Source organism: Phragmites australis, chromosome 4, assembly GCF_958298935.1.
Source record: "Phragmites australis chromosome 4, lpPhrAust1.1, whole genome shotgun sequence".
Taxonomy (NCBI): Eukaryota; Viridiplantae; Streptophyta; class Magnoliopsida; order Poales; family Poaceae; genus Phragmites; species Phragmites australis.
Window position 1 is genome coordinate 21,466,841 of NC_084924.1, and position 12,465 is coordinate 21,479,305.

The 12,465-nt window shown below is 49.7% G+C and overlaps 1 pseudogene; it reads right to left on the reverse strand.

Annotated features, from left to right (window-relative positions):
* Positions 1–454: 454 nt before the first annotated feature.
* LOC133914668 (mechanosensitive ion channel protein 2, chloroplastic-like) lies at positions 455–7,437 on the reverse strand (annotated as a pseudogene).
* Positions 7,438–12,465: the final 5,028 nt, after the last annotated feature.

Sequence of the window (12,465 nt, forward strand, 5' to 3'; positions counted from 1 at the left end):
ATGAACGGAATAGTGATCATAACCATAGCTTAGATGCCAGCTCGTGGGCTTCACAGTAATTTTCTGCAGTCTGCGGAGAACCGGGTGACAGTATCTACAGACATGCACAAGTGTGTGCAATGACATATCGTGTTCGAATCACTTATTTTCTCCCTTCCGAATCCGCATATGCATTTCCAAGTACCAGGCCAATACAGGACCATCCGTCAGTAATATAAGGCACGTCATCGCTTAACCACAAACAACCGGGACTACTTTGTCAGCACATGTACAGAAGTTCAGCTCGCAGCAGATCGCACCCGATATTTGAACAGATTGTGTTCCCTGAATAATCATCAGCGGCAATCTACACCTTAACATAGAACAAAGCTGTTTGACAGATTGCATTTGCACAAGCGCACAAAAAAGGTAGGCTTGGTGACAAATATTTCAGAGGGATTCAGTTGAACTTGGATCACCTATCGGTATTCCTCTGGTCGGCCTTCTCTCGACCTGAAAGTTTCGGGCTTTGACCTTTCTTATCCTTCGGTGATGAGGCGGCCTCCACTGTGTCCAGCTCAGTCTCAGATACTGATAGATAAGGTTTCATTCGTTCTTCAATAGGTAATGTCCTCTTGGAGCCCTCGAGAGCTACGCCCAGAACAATGTTGTCTTCAAAAGCAGGTCTAGATTCTTTCTTTGGACTAGCCACAGACACTGAACCATCGCCTTGGCACTCAGTGGCCTCAGATTCATGAGTCTTTCCTTTACCAGACTTAGAAGTTGACGTAACAGGATCTGAAGATGGTGTTTACTGGTGTAACATTACCATTCTTACTGTTCTTCATCCTACCATCTTCAGGTACCATTTTTTTCTGTTCTTGCTTTTCAGAGTTGCTCAAACTAGCAATTTCAGGTGAAACTGGCTTGGTCTCTACCGAACCACTTGTCTTGACTTTCTGCTGCTGCTCACGTGATGATAAAGGTCGAGGTTTGGACTTATTATCACTGATTCTTGCAGATATATCAATCAGAAGGGGACGGCCACGGACACGATACATATCCTTTCCAAAAGGAATGTTATCAAAGTCTGCATTGTCATATGATTTCTGAACTGTTCGAATTTGGGTAGCAAGCCTTGCTTTGTGATGGCCAACTATTCTAAGAAGATCCAACATAACAGCTTCCTGTGTAATTTGGAACATTGAAAAATTGTATTATTATTTTTAATACGGCATGACACCACTTAAATTGTTTTAATTGCAACCTAAAATCCTGCTGAAATACTTTAATATAAATTCATGGCAATATGACATCCTAAGCTTAAAAACAACTTTTGCATAGTTTCTCAATGGAAGAAAGTCTAGATGTTGTTGCACAACAGGTCCAAAGCGAGCAAATCGGGAGTTCAGGGTCAACGGTGGAGTTCAAGCAAAACCTAGTACATTGTACATATACTAATTCAAGGCTCAAGATTCGAACACTAAGACATGCTATTTGCTACAGTTAATGCAGTCACACGGTTTATGCCCAATTCATTTATGATTTTCTTTGCAAGAATCATTTAGTGTTGTATGGTTGGATTTGCTTTGCTTTTATCATAAGGCAACTGCACAGACCAACAGCACCATGAAATAGTTAGTTCTGAAAGGTAAACATGATGACACTTAATGGGTGAAATCATGAAAGTGTCCTACTGACCTCAGTAGTTATTTGCGAAGGACACTACAAGCTAGAAAATAATATTCATGAGTCACACAACATATACATTTCAGCAGACTCCATAAGCATATTCCTACAGAATATGTACCTCATACCCAGTGCTGAAAGCTCCCACACATTTCGGGGTCTGGGAAAGTGAATTTATAGGCTGCCATACTCTTGCTTTTTTTTTTCAAGGAGGACGCTGATTCGAACCCAGGCCTCCAGGACACAAGTGGAGAAACTACCACTGTGTCATGCTTTCTTGAGACGAATATGTAGCAATGGATAGACACATTACCTGGACATTTAGATACTCCTCAAAATGCAATGTCTTCACAAAACAGGATATGTATGTCTACAAGAAACACAGAAAAAACGATATGAACTTTTAACTATTAGGAGTTGGTGACCAATCTGAAATTCAAAGCAACAGAATGGAAGATGGTGTAGTATTCTAAGATGTACACAAATAGATAAATGTGCATGAAACTAGAATATTGACACTAGTTGCATGCAGACAAGAGGAAAAATTGATGGGAAAACAAAAGGAAAACCAAAAATTACCAACCGGTAAGTGGTTTACTGCCAGCACGCATTTTTCATAAAGCAGGGAAACATAAAGCTCAGAACATGAGGTTTTCATGCTGAGATTTTGACAATGCAAAACATTATCTGAAAAAGCTAAGGAACTGTTTGGACAGAAAGGATTTGAATCCAAATCCTTGGGATTTAGTTTTAACTTGCACTATATACCATTAGAAATATTAGGTCGCACCGTCTCGGTGGCTTCTAAGCGTACCTATGTTAGTCTATTTTAGTTGCTCCGTTGGATATGTTTTATATGGTCTGGATGAAGGCTTCTTATCCTTGTACTGTGAGTTTGGAGCACATAACAGCCTTGCATAGCTTGCAGCATGAGAGGATTTAATGATGCAATATAACATTATGCATGTACAGGAGGCGCAGCTAGCGCAGAACGTACTACTGCCATTGATCCTTCCTAGCATGGTAGGCGGGGAAGAAAACAATAACCAGACGACAAAGAAGCCTCCTGCATTCACACACACGGCAGTGCACATTGATGAAGCTGTTGTCCGAGACAGTGAGCATTGATGAACCTCTTGCATCCAGTGCTCCTTCATATCACGTCACCTACTGACTATTCATATTTTGTAATGTTGTTTCTAGCGGTTCATTCACAGCATGATGCTTCTCTTGGCTATATAAGCGTGATGCTACCTTCATTCCATCACATCTTTCATTCAGTGCTTGCCTTGTATACTTGATATAGTTCATATTTAAGGTACCAGAGTTACCTAGTTGTGAGGTTCACACAGTCCAACTAGACGGTGCGCTTCTCACCATACCATGATATACAATTATTGTTTATGCTAACAAAATTTCCACCATCCAATAAAATTTACTAAGACCAACTGATGATATGATAAGAAGTTACTCCTCATATCGATAGTATAAGCCTTTGTTGTGGCTAGGAATGATTGATTTTAATGTAACAATAAGTACCATGACACTATCGTCTTAATAAATGGTTATGGGCCGAAAAGACATGCTTTCTGGACATGATTTGTAGTGACCCGCAGGCAAAAGCCACTTGCACACATGGCTTACTGTGACCACTATATTAATTTAAAGTCTTCTTTGTTATTTTTATTTTCCTTGGAGTCCTTCTGGCGTTTCCTTTTGCCACATTTTCTTTCATCGTCTCTCCTTGAGGTTACTTTTTAGAGGTAATTTTTGTAGTTTGATATCAACAGGTGCAGGAATGTCGCATGGAGGGGGCACCTTCCTCTAGCTAGACAAGGAAGAGGCAGCGTGGCAAAGGAGCAGCTGCAGGGCCAGGTGTCCTTACGTAGCTTCTTGCTCTTTTGATTGCATTATATAAAATTTTTTAAGTAGGAGTATTTTCTGTAGAATACCCATGGCTACTCTATACTTATGCCTAGCTATGCTCATGGAGCATATTAATTATGTTAGATATCTGAAAACAAAGTGTGTGCATACATAGAAAATTACTTTGGCCATTTTTTTTATTATTTTGACTTTGCATGGGTGTTACAAAACCGCAAAATTGATCCATACATATATGCATCTACAAAAATTGGTCATGTTAGATTTATTCATCTTCGTAATTATCGTTAAATATTTTTTATTTGTGTAGCCTTTGGACGGGTGTAAACAGTTCTGGATTCCCTCTGCTTTTAATAGGTACGAACAAACCTCTCAGTGGTCTTCATTTCTTGGTTGTTTGCAATTTGATTAAGCTGCATGCTTGCTACGTCTCTTCCCTGGATTCTAGTATGTAGTATGCTCTAGCAAATTGTTTATGTTTCCATCTTCGCTTCAGCAAAGAGGAATAGTATATTGGATCTTAAAAGGTATTGATGCGATATATGCACATGTCTTACTATGCACGGAGAAGCCATGGCACACTGACCAAACAAAAAAATATAATGGGTCCATGTATGCCATTGAGGTAAATGCCAACTGCAGCTCGCCCTGTATTAAGTGAGCATATCAGCCGTTGTTTCTTTTTCTCCCATCTAATCCCTGCCCCAATTTTACTCCCACATCAACTAACAGAAATGCATGCAAAGCTTAGCCTCATCCGTCGGGCCGGCCTGCCTCCCTCGATTTATTGTTTTGTGTTCGTGCACTTTCGCATTTTTATTCTCGTTTCCTAATAATCTCGTTTTCAGTTGCTTCGTTTGGTTATACTGGCTTTATTGTTTTTTGTTTTCATCCCTAGCTGTAGGTAGGGGAACAACACGTGAGAGGCAGGAACTTTAAAGATCCATAAGTCATGCAAAGAAAAAAGGTGAATTGTGTACCTCTTTGTGCTCAATTTATCGTTATGGATACCCAAAGATTACAATACTTATTCATTAAAATGTGAGAATTGTTTCCTTATGTAGGAAATTGTGCTGTCCAGACAAAAAATCCAGGTAACAACAAATATGTTAAGATTAGTAGATAGATACATGCCAAAGTTCTGAGCAATAAATTTGTAATTTATCTAGTGGTTTTTTTCCTCTGCAGTATACCTTTCACCCGAGACTTCATACTATGGCCTTCCTGCACACGAATGCATGTACTGTGGTGCACAATTTTGGTACCAAGAACATGTGAAAAGATCATATTCAAGTGAAGGCAGTTGTATTCATTTTCATATTTGTTGTAGGGGAGGTAAGGTCAGCTTGCCATTTCAAAAAGATCATACTCCATTTCTGACTGGGTTGTTGAATCCAAATTGTGATGTTTTATCTAAATACTTCATTAAGTCTATTCGGTCATATAATTCGATATTTGCTTTTACATCACTTGGTGCTAAAATTGACACCATATAAACAAGGGTCCTGGGCCATATGTATTTAAAATTAATGACCAGACCTTTCATCAAATTGGATCTTTGCTACCAAATTAGGGTAAGTCCCCAATGTATGCACAACTCTATATTTTTGACACTGAAAATGAGGTTCAGAATCAAATGTTAATTTTTGACAGAGACAGGGATTGTGACAATGATAACGGAGTTGATAAAAAAATTATTGAGGGCTTGGTAAGGATGTTTGAAGAATCAAATGAGCTGGTAAAATTATTTAGGGCGGCTAGGGACCTATTGGGACAGAGCCAATGCTAGCCTTTGCGCCTTAGGCTATTGCACAATAGGTCCAAGGCTGCACCTCAGTATAGTGCACCGACAGGGTTAGAGATAGCTGCTTTGATAGTAGGAGATTTCTCGGATGAATAGCGTTGTGTACCTAGCTAACCAGCCATTGGTCGATATCGTAGATGACCCTTGTTACACGTAGACAACCTTGACTGAGTGGTTTTCTGCTAATAGGATGTTCCCAACTACTCAAGAGTTAACATACATAGGATTCCCAACAAAGTGGGTTTGGAATAAAAAGGATAAGGCATGGCATTCGCGTAAGGGACCTAAAAAAATTGGGAGGGCTATATATATAAATCCTAGTTGTGGTGAGCTTTACTACCTCCGTATGCTTCTAAATGTTGCTAAGGGTGCTACGTCATATGAGGACCTTCGAACAATTAGTGGTGTTCTGTAGCCAACATTTAAGGATGAATGCCAGGCTATTGGTCTTCTTGGTGACGATAATGAGTGGCGTGAGGCTCTTAAGGAAGCATCTGTGTTGGGATCAGCTGCTCAAATGCGATAGTTACTTGTTACTATAATTCTTTTTTGCTATGTTTGTGATGCAGCCTCTTTGTTCATTGAGTTCTATACTTATTTCACCGATGATATGCAACACAAAATTAAAAAGACACTACTGCAGAAACCTCATCAATGTCGGTTCAAAATCACCATCAGTGGTGGGTTTCAAATCGAAACTGATTACTCGCCACTGATAGTTAGTGACTATTAGTGTCGGGTATGGAACTGGCATTGAAAATCACTATCGGTGTTGTCGGTGACATGGGAACCAGGGGTCCTCGAGTCCCGAGGTCAGGATAGCAGAATGCCACGTGGCTTCTTTTCCTCGGGGACTATCTCCTCGAGGCCCGGGAAGACCCAGTTCCGGGAGGGGCGCTCGGGGCCATGAACAGTGGTCCCCGAGTACCCGAGTCCCCCGAGGACCCTAGAAGGTAGTTCTGGGAGAGGGCGCTTGGGGCCATGAACAATGGTCCCTGAGTACTCATAGTTCCCCGAGGACTCGAGAAGGCACCGTCCCGGGAGAGGGCGCTCGGGGCCATGAACAGTGCCCCCCGAGCACCCAGAGTTCCCCGAGGACCGAAAAGAGACGTATCCGGGAGAGGGCGCTCGGGCTATGAACAGTAGTCCCCGAGCACCTAGAGTTACCCGAGGACCTAAGAAGCCCCTTGCCGGTGGATCCCACAAGGGCTCAACGGTGATGTGTCAATTGGTGAGAGTGTGGCCTGTCACTTCCAACCACCCCCCTCACGCCTGTTGTCAGTCCCTGCCACCTCCTAGCAGGGAGGCGTGGGGGTATTTAATGCGACGGGTCCCATCGCACGTCACCCTGCGCGGCTGGGGGATGTCGTCGCTGGGCTCGAGGCTTATCGCCTGCCCCCCTGCTGTGTCAGACCCGCAATGACCGGGCGGGCATGCGGGGTGGTTTGGCGGTTGCCCAGTGGGCCCCCCTCCTGCAACTGCTAAAGCCGAGCGTAATGGGCGACAAGACCGGCCGGGGATGCACTTTTCAACCCTTGTAACATCGAGCTGCAGCCCATGATGGTTGCTTTCCATTTATGGCTCATAGGGACTCGTACCCTCCTTTCTGGCATGACAAGCCTCCCTCGATGGGATAAAGGGGGGGGGGTGCACCTCGGAGAAGAACGGGTCACGACATACGAAGCACGAAGTCGAGTAGAAGCTCAGAGAGATCAACGCTTGAAGACCGAAGCTCTAGACTTAGACAAAAATCCTTGTAACACGAGAGATCCAGAGAAAGATATTCCTAGAGCATTAATAGCACACACACAGGAGTAGGGTATTACGCTCCATGCGGCCCGAATGTGTCTAAAATCCCTCGAGCATTTACTCCCACTAGCATCCGATCATCCGTCCCGCCTACGTCTCATATACTCGCATTAAATCAGAATCCCCGCTTGAGGAGTTCATCATCCGACAGCTGGCGCGCCAGGTAGGGGGGTTGCATCCCTGAATCTGCCTTGTTTTCTGTAGGAAAAAATGGCCGGCGGACATCGTCTTCCACGCACCGGCTCAAACTCCAGCGAAGAGGTGGAGCCCATGGCCCAGGAGGCCCCAGTTTTTTCTGTTCCTCAACAGCAGCAGCAGCAGCAGTTGGCCCGTACGGCGCCTCCCTCCCTTGTGGACAACGACGCTGGGCCCAGCAGGGCCGCCGCTGCCACAGGCGGGCCGCCCATCCCTCAGCAAGCGGCAAACACCGCAAGATCTACAGCCGGACAGCACCAGGCACCGTTACAGCGTAGGCTCACCTTTGGTGATGCTAGCCCTAGGAGCACTTTGCTTGCGGTGCAAGCACTCCTCAGGCACCCGCCTGTCCAGGCAGCGGGGGAAACCCCAGAGGGCCATTGGCTACAGAAGGTGGCCGCCTTGGTGGGCACGTCTCACTGGCAGGTGCTGGCCGAAAGTTCCCGTGTCACCTCCCACTGCGGTGCAACAAAAGCTGGACCATCTTCGGGTGGCGGCAGAACCGACCGGGGGGGGGGGGGGCTCTAGGCGGAGTGCCGCCCCCTGGTCACAACAGGAGCTCAGGACCTCCGCTTACACCTTAATGAGTGAAGGGCTGTCGACGATGTGCGTGTCACTCTCGAGCGCCGCCGAGAGTCCCGACGCGAGGCCGAGGCAGAGGACCAAGCTTCCTCTATGCCGACCCACGACCGTCGGGGTTCCCCGGCGCACCGACGCTCGCCCCCCAAGGGCGCTGTTGGCGCCGTGGGATACAACACAGGCTGCTGTGCATTCACCAGTGAGCTCCGCCGGGTCAACTAGCCCACGAAGTTCCAGCCAGAACTACCAGAGAAGTACAACGGGTCCATCGACCCCGTCGAGTTCCTCCAGATCTACACCACCGCCGTCCAGGTGTCGGGCGGGAGTGAAAAGGTTATGGCCAATTACTTTCACGTAACCTTGAGAAGCTCTACCCGCTCCTGGTTTATGAACTTACCTCAGGATCTATTAGCTCCTAGGATGATCTATGCCACCAATTTGTGGTCAATTTTTAGGGCACCTTCACACGTCCCGGCTTGTAGTGCGACCTCCACGCTGTCAAGCAGAAAGAGGGGGAGACGCTGAGGCGCTTCATACAGCGTTTCAGCCAGGTCCACAACACCATCTCTCAGATTACCCCCCATGCCATCATTGTCGCATTCCGGCAGGGCGTCCGCGACGAGCGGATGCTTGAAAAGCTAGGCACGCATGAGGTCGACACCACCGCGGAGCTCTTCGCGTTGGCCGACAATTGCGCCAAGGCAGCGGAGGCTCGGGCGTGGCATGTCTCGCGCCCTGAGCAACCCGTTGCCAACAAGGTAGGTCCTTCTCGCTCTGACAAGTGGGAAAAGAAAAAGATAAAGAAGCACGACACTGCCCCTGTCGTGCCGGCGGAGGGCCCTGCCTGCAGGCCGGCACGCCAGGCGGCTATCGACAAGAAGCCCACTCCCGCGAGGCCTCCCGCTCCCGTGAAGCCCGAGCCGGGAAAGTGGTGTGAGATCCACCAAACTGACTGGGATGACCTCACTGAGTGCCGGTCGGTCAAGGGCCTCGTCGAACGGCTCCGAATGGAGCGCGACGAGCGCCGCAGGGGTGACAATGACAAGGCCGCCCCTGAAAACCAAGAGCTTGGGTTCCAAGAGCCCGAGCACACCGTCGCTTTCATCGACGGAGGCGCGTAAACGCCCTCATCTCGTCGCTGCGTCAAGACAATACGGCGTGAGGTGTGCTTGGCGACCCTGGGTGCTGCGGCCGCAAGGCCTCTGAAGTGGTCAGAGACCCTAATCACCTTTAGTCTGGTGGGCCACCCTGCGAGTACTGCAGGGGTGGGGCGACTACCTCTGGTGGTGTCCCCCACCATCTACAATGTGAAGGTCAGCCGGGTGCTGGTTGATGGGGGTGCAGGCCTAAACCTCCTGTCCCAGGAGGCCTTCAAGAAGCTGCAGGTACCTTCCAGGCGCCTAAAACTATCCCTCCCTTTCTACGGGGTGACGCCGGGGCACACACTACCCCTTAGGCAGGTTGAGCTGCCCTTCACATTCGGGAGCCGGGACAATTTTCGGACGGAGAACGTCGTCTTCGACGTCGCGGAGGTCCCTCTGCCCTACCTTTTCTTCTTTCCATTGATACCTATTATTTTGGTAAAGATGAAATCCTTAGTAATAGTTGGTTGTATTCACCACGCAATCCTCGGGCGCCCAGTGTTCGCTCGGTTCATGGTGGTGACGCACTACACCTACCTCACGATCAAGATGCCAGGCCCTACGAGTCTCATCTCCATGCCCGCTAAGATCGGCACCGTCGTCTCTTGCGCCGAGCAGCTATACTCGGCCTTGGTCTCTGGTCGGGCCGAGGTCGAAGGACACCCAGGGGGCCCGGGACCCTCTTCATCCAAACCCCGACTCGCCGCTGACGCCTCCATCCTCACAAAGGAAGTCGTGGTGGGCGAAGACTTGTCACAGGTCATCCGAATCGGTGGTGACCTGGGCGATAAATAGGAAAGCGCGCTCGTCGCCTTCCTCTGGGCTAATGTCGACGTGTTTGCATGGCAGCCATCCGACATGCCCGGGATCCCTAGGGAGGTGATCGAGCACCACCTTGCTGTGCGCCTGGACGCACGGTCGGTAAGGCAGAAGATCTGGCGGCAGGCGCCCGAGCGCCAAGAGTTCATCCGGGAGCAAGTCAGCAAGCTCCTCGACGCCGGATTCATCTGAGAGGTCCTCCACCCGGGGTGGCTAGCCAACCCAGTCGTCATCTCGAAGGCCAACGGCAAGCTGCAGATGTGTGTCGGCTACACCGACCTTAACAAGGCTTGTTCAAAAGATCCTTTTCCTTTACCCCGCATAGATCAGATTGTAGATTCCACTGTGGGATGCGATCTTTTGTGTTTCCTAGATGCAAATTCGGGTTATCACCAAATCCGCATGGCCAAACAGGACGAAGAAAAAACATCTTTTATTTCTCCGGTGGGGACCTATTGCTATGTGTCAATGCCTTTTGGTTTGCGCAATGCTGGATCTTCATTCCAGCGGGCCGTGCGCATTACCCTGAATACGCAGGTTGGTCGTAACGTCGAAGCTTATGTCTACGATCTTGCGGTCAAGTCTCGAGACCGGGCCACCCTGCTGGAAGACTTAGCCGAGACTTTCAATAGTGTCCGCACCTCTCGCCTGAAGCTTAACCCCGAGAAGTGCGTCTTCGGGGCACCCGCGGGCAAGCTCCTCAGTTTCTTGGTTTCCAGCCGAGGAATCGAGGCCAATCCAGAGAAGTTCCAGGCCATCGAGCAGATGCGTCCCCCGGCCCGCTTGAAAGAGGTCCAACGTCTCGCTGGCTGCATGGCTGCCCTGGAGCGCTTAATCTCCAAACTTGGGGAACGAGGGCTCCCGCTCTTCAAATTGCTGAAGAAGACCGGTCATTTTGACTGGATACCGGAGGCTGAGCAGGCCTTCCAGGACTTGAAGAAGTATCTCACCTCACCGCCCGTACTAGTGGCCCCCTCCGAGGACGAGCCTTTACTGCTTTACGTCTTGGCCACTCCTCTGGTCGTGAACATGGTACTGGTGCTGGAGCGTGACAAGTGCTCGGGGCAAGGTGCTGGGTCCGAGCTCCCGGCAACCGCCGAGCAGCATACAGGTCTCGGGGCTCCTCCCGACCAGGGAGTCGAGCCCGAGACCTCTGCTCCTCCCGACCAGGGAGTCGAGCCCGAGACCTCAGCCGTTCCCGACCACTGCGCCGAGCTCGGGGGTTATGACAAGTCCGGGCCCGCCGTGTACAGCGACCGGTGTACTTCATCAGTGAAGTCCTCCGAGATGCCAAGACAAGGTACCCCCAAGCCCAAAAGATGCTTTATGCAGTGCTCATCGCTTCCAGGAAGCAGCACCACTAGTTCCAGGCGCACAAGGTCTCGGTGGTAACCACATACCCGCTGGGGCCGATCCTCTGGAACCGAGAAGGCACTAGGTGTATCGTCGAATGGCCGGTCGAGCTCGTAGAATTCGATCTGGGTACTAGGTCATGCACTTTGACGGCTCCCTCACGTTGAAAGGCGCGGGGGCTGGAGTGGTGCTCACCTCCCCAACGGGTGAAGTACTCCAGTACGTTGTGCAGCTGCATTTCCGAGCGACCAACAATATGGCGGAATACGAGGGCCTCATCACTGGCCTCCGTGCAGTGGTGGGCCTTGGGATCCGATGGCTGCTTGTGAAGGGAGACTCCCAGTTGGTGGTCAACCAAGTATCCAAGGAATACCAGTGCGTAGACCCACAGATGGTCGCGTACGTGGCGGAAGTTAGGAGGCTGGAGCGGCACTTTGACGGCCTTGAGCTGCGGCACATACCTCGCCGCGACAATGCTCTGGTCGATGACCTCTCCCGCCTGGCCTCTGCCCAGGCGCTCGTCCCTGCCAGAGCCTTTGAAGAAAGGCTCACACGGTCATCCGTCCTGCCTGCCGACCAGGATGAAGGGGAACCCTTGAGCCTAGTTGGGGGAGCCCAGGCAGCACCCTTAGTGGGAGGTCCCGTCAGGGTGCCGCCACCCGGTGAGTGCGCTGCGCTTGCCAGTGGTTCTCAAGATGCCTTATGGATCGACGAGATCCGAGGGTACTTGAAAGAAAATATCCTTCCCGGGGATGATGCCTCTGCGGAGAGGATTGCACGGTAGTCCAAACGCTATGCCATAATAGATGGGGATCTCTACTGGCGCGGCACGGACTGTGTCCTCCTGAAATGCATCACCTGGGCAGAAGGCAGTGGGGTTGCTCACTGAGATCCACGAGGGCGAGTGCGGTGGCCATGCATCATTCCGCACGCTGGTCGGGAAGGCCTTTCAGCAAGGCTTCTACTGGCCTACAGCTCTCCAGGACGCTTCCGAGTTGGTTCGGCGCTGCAGGGTGTGCCAGTTCCACGCAAAGCAGATTCACCAGCCAGCTTAGACTCTTCATACCATCCCCCTGTCTTGGCCCTTCGCGGTCTGGGGGCTGGACATCTTGGGTCCATTCCCCCGAGCAATCGGGGGCTATGAGTACCTCTACGTCGCCATCGACAAGTTCACCAAGTGGCCGGAGGCGGTCCCAGTTGTCAAGGTTACCA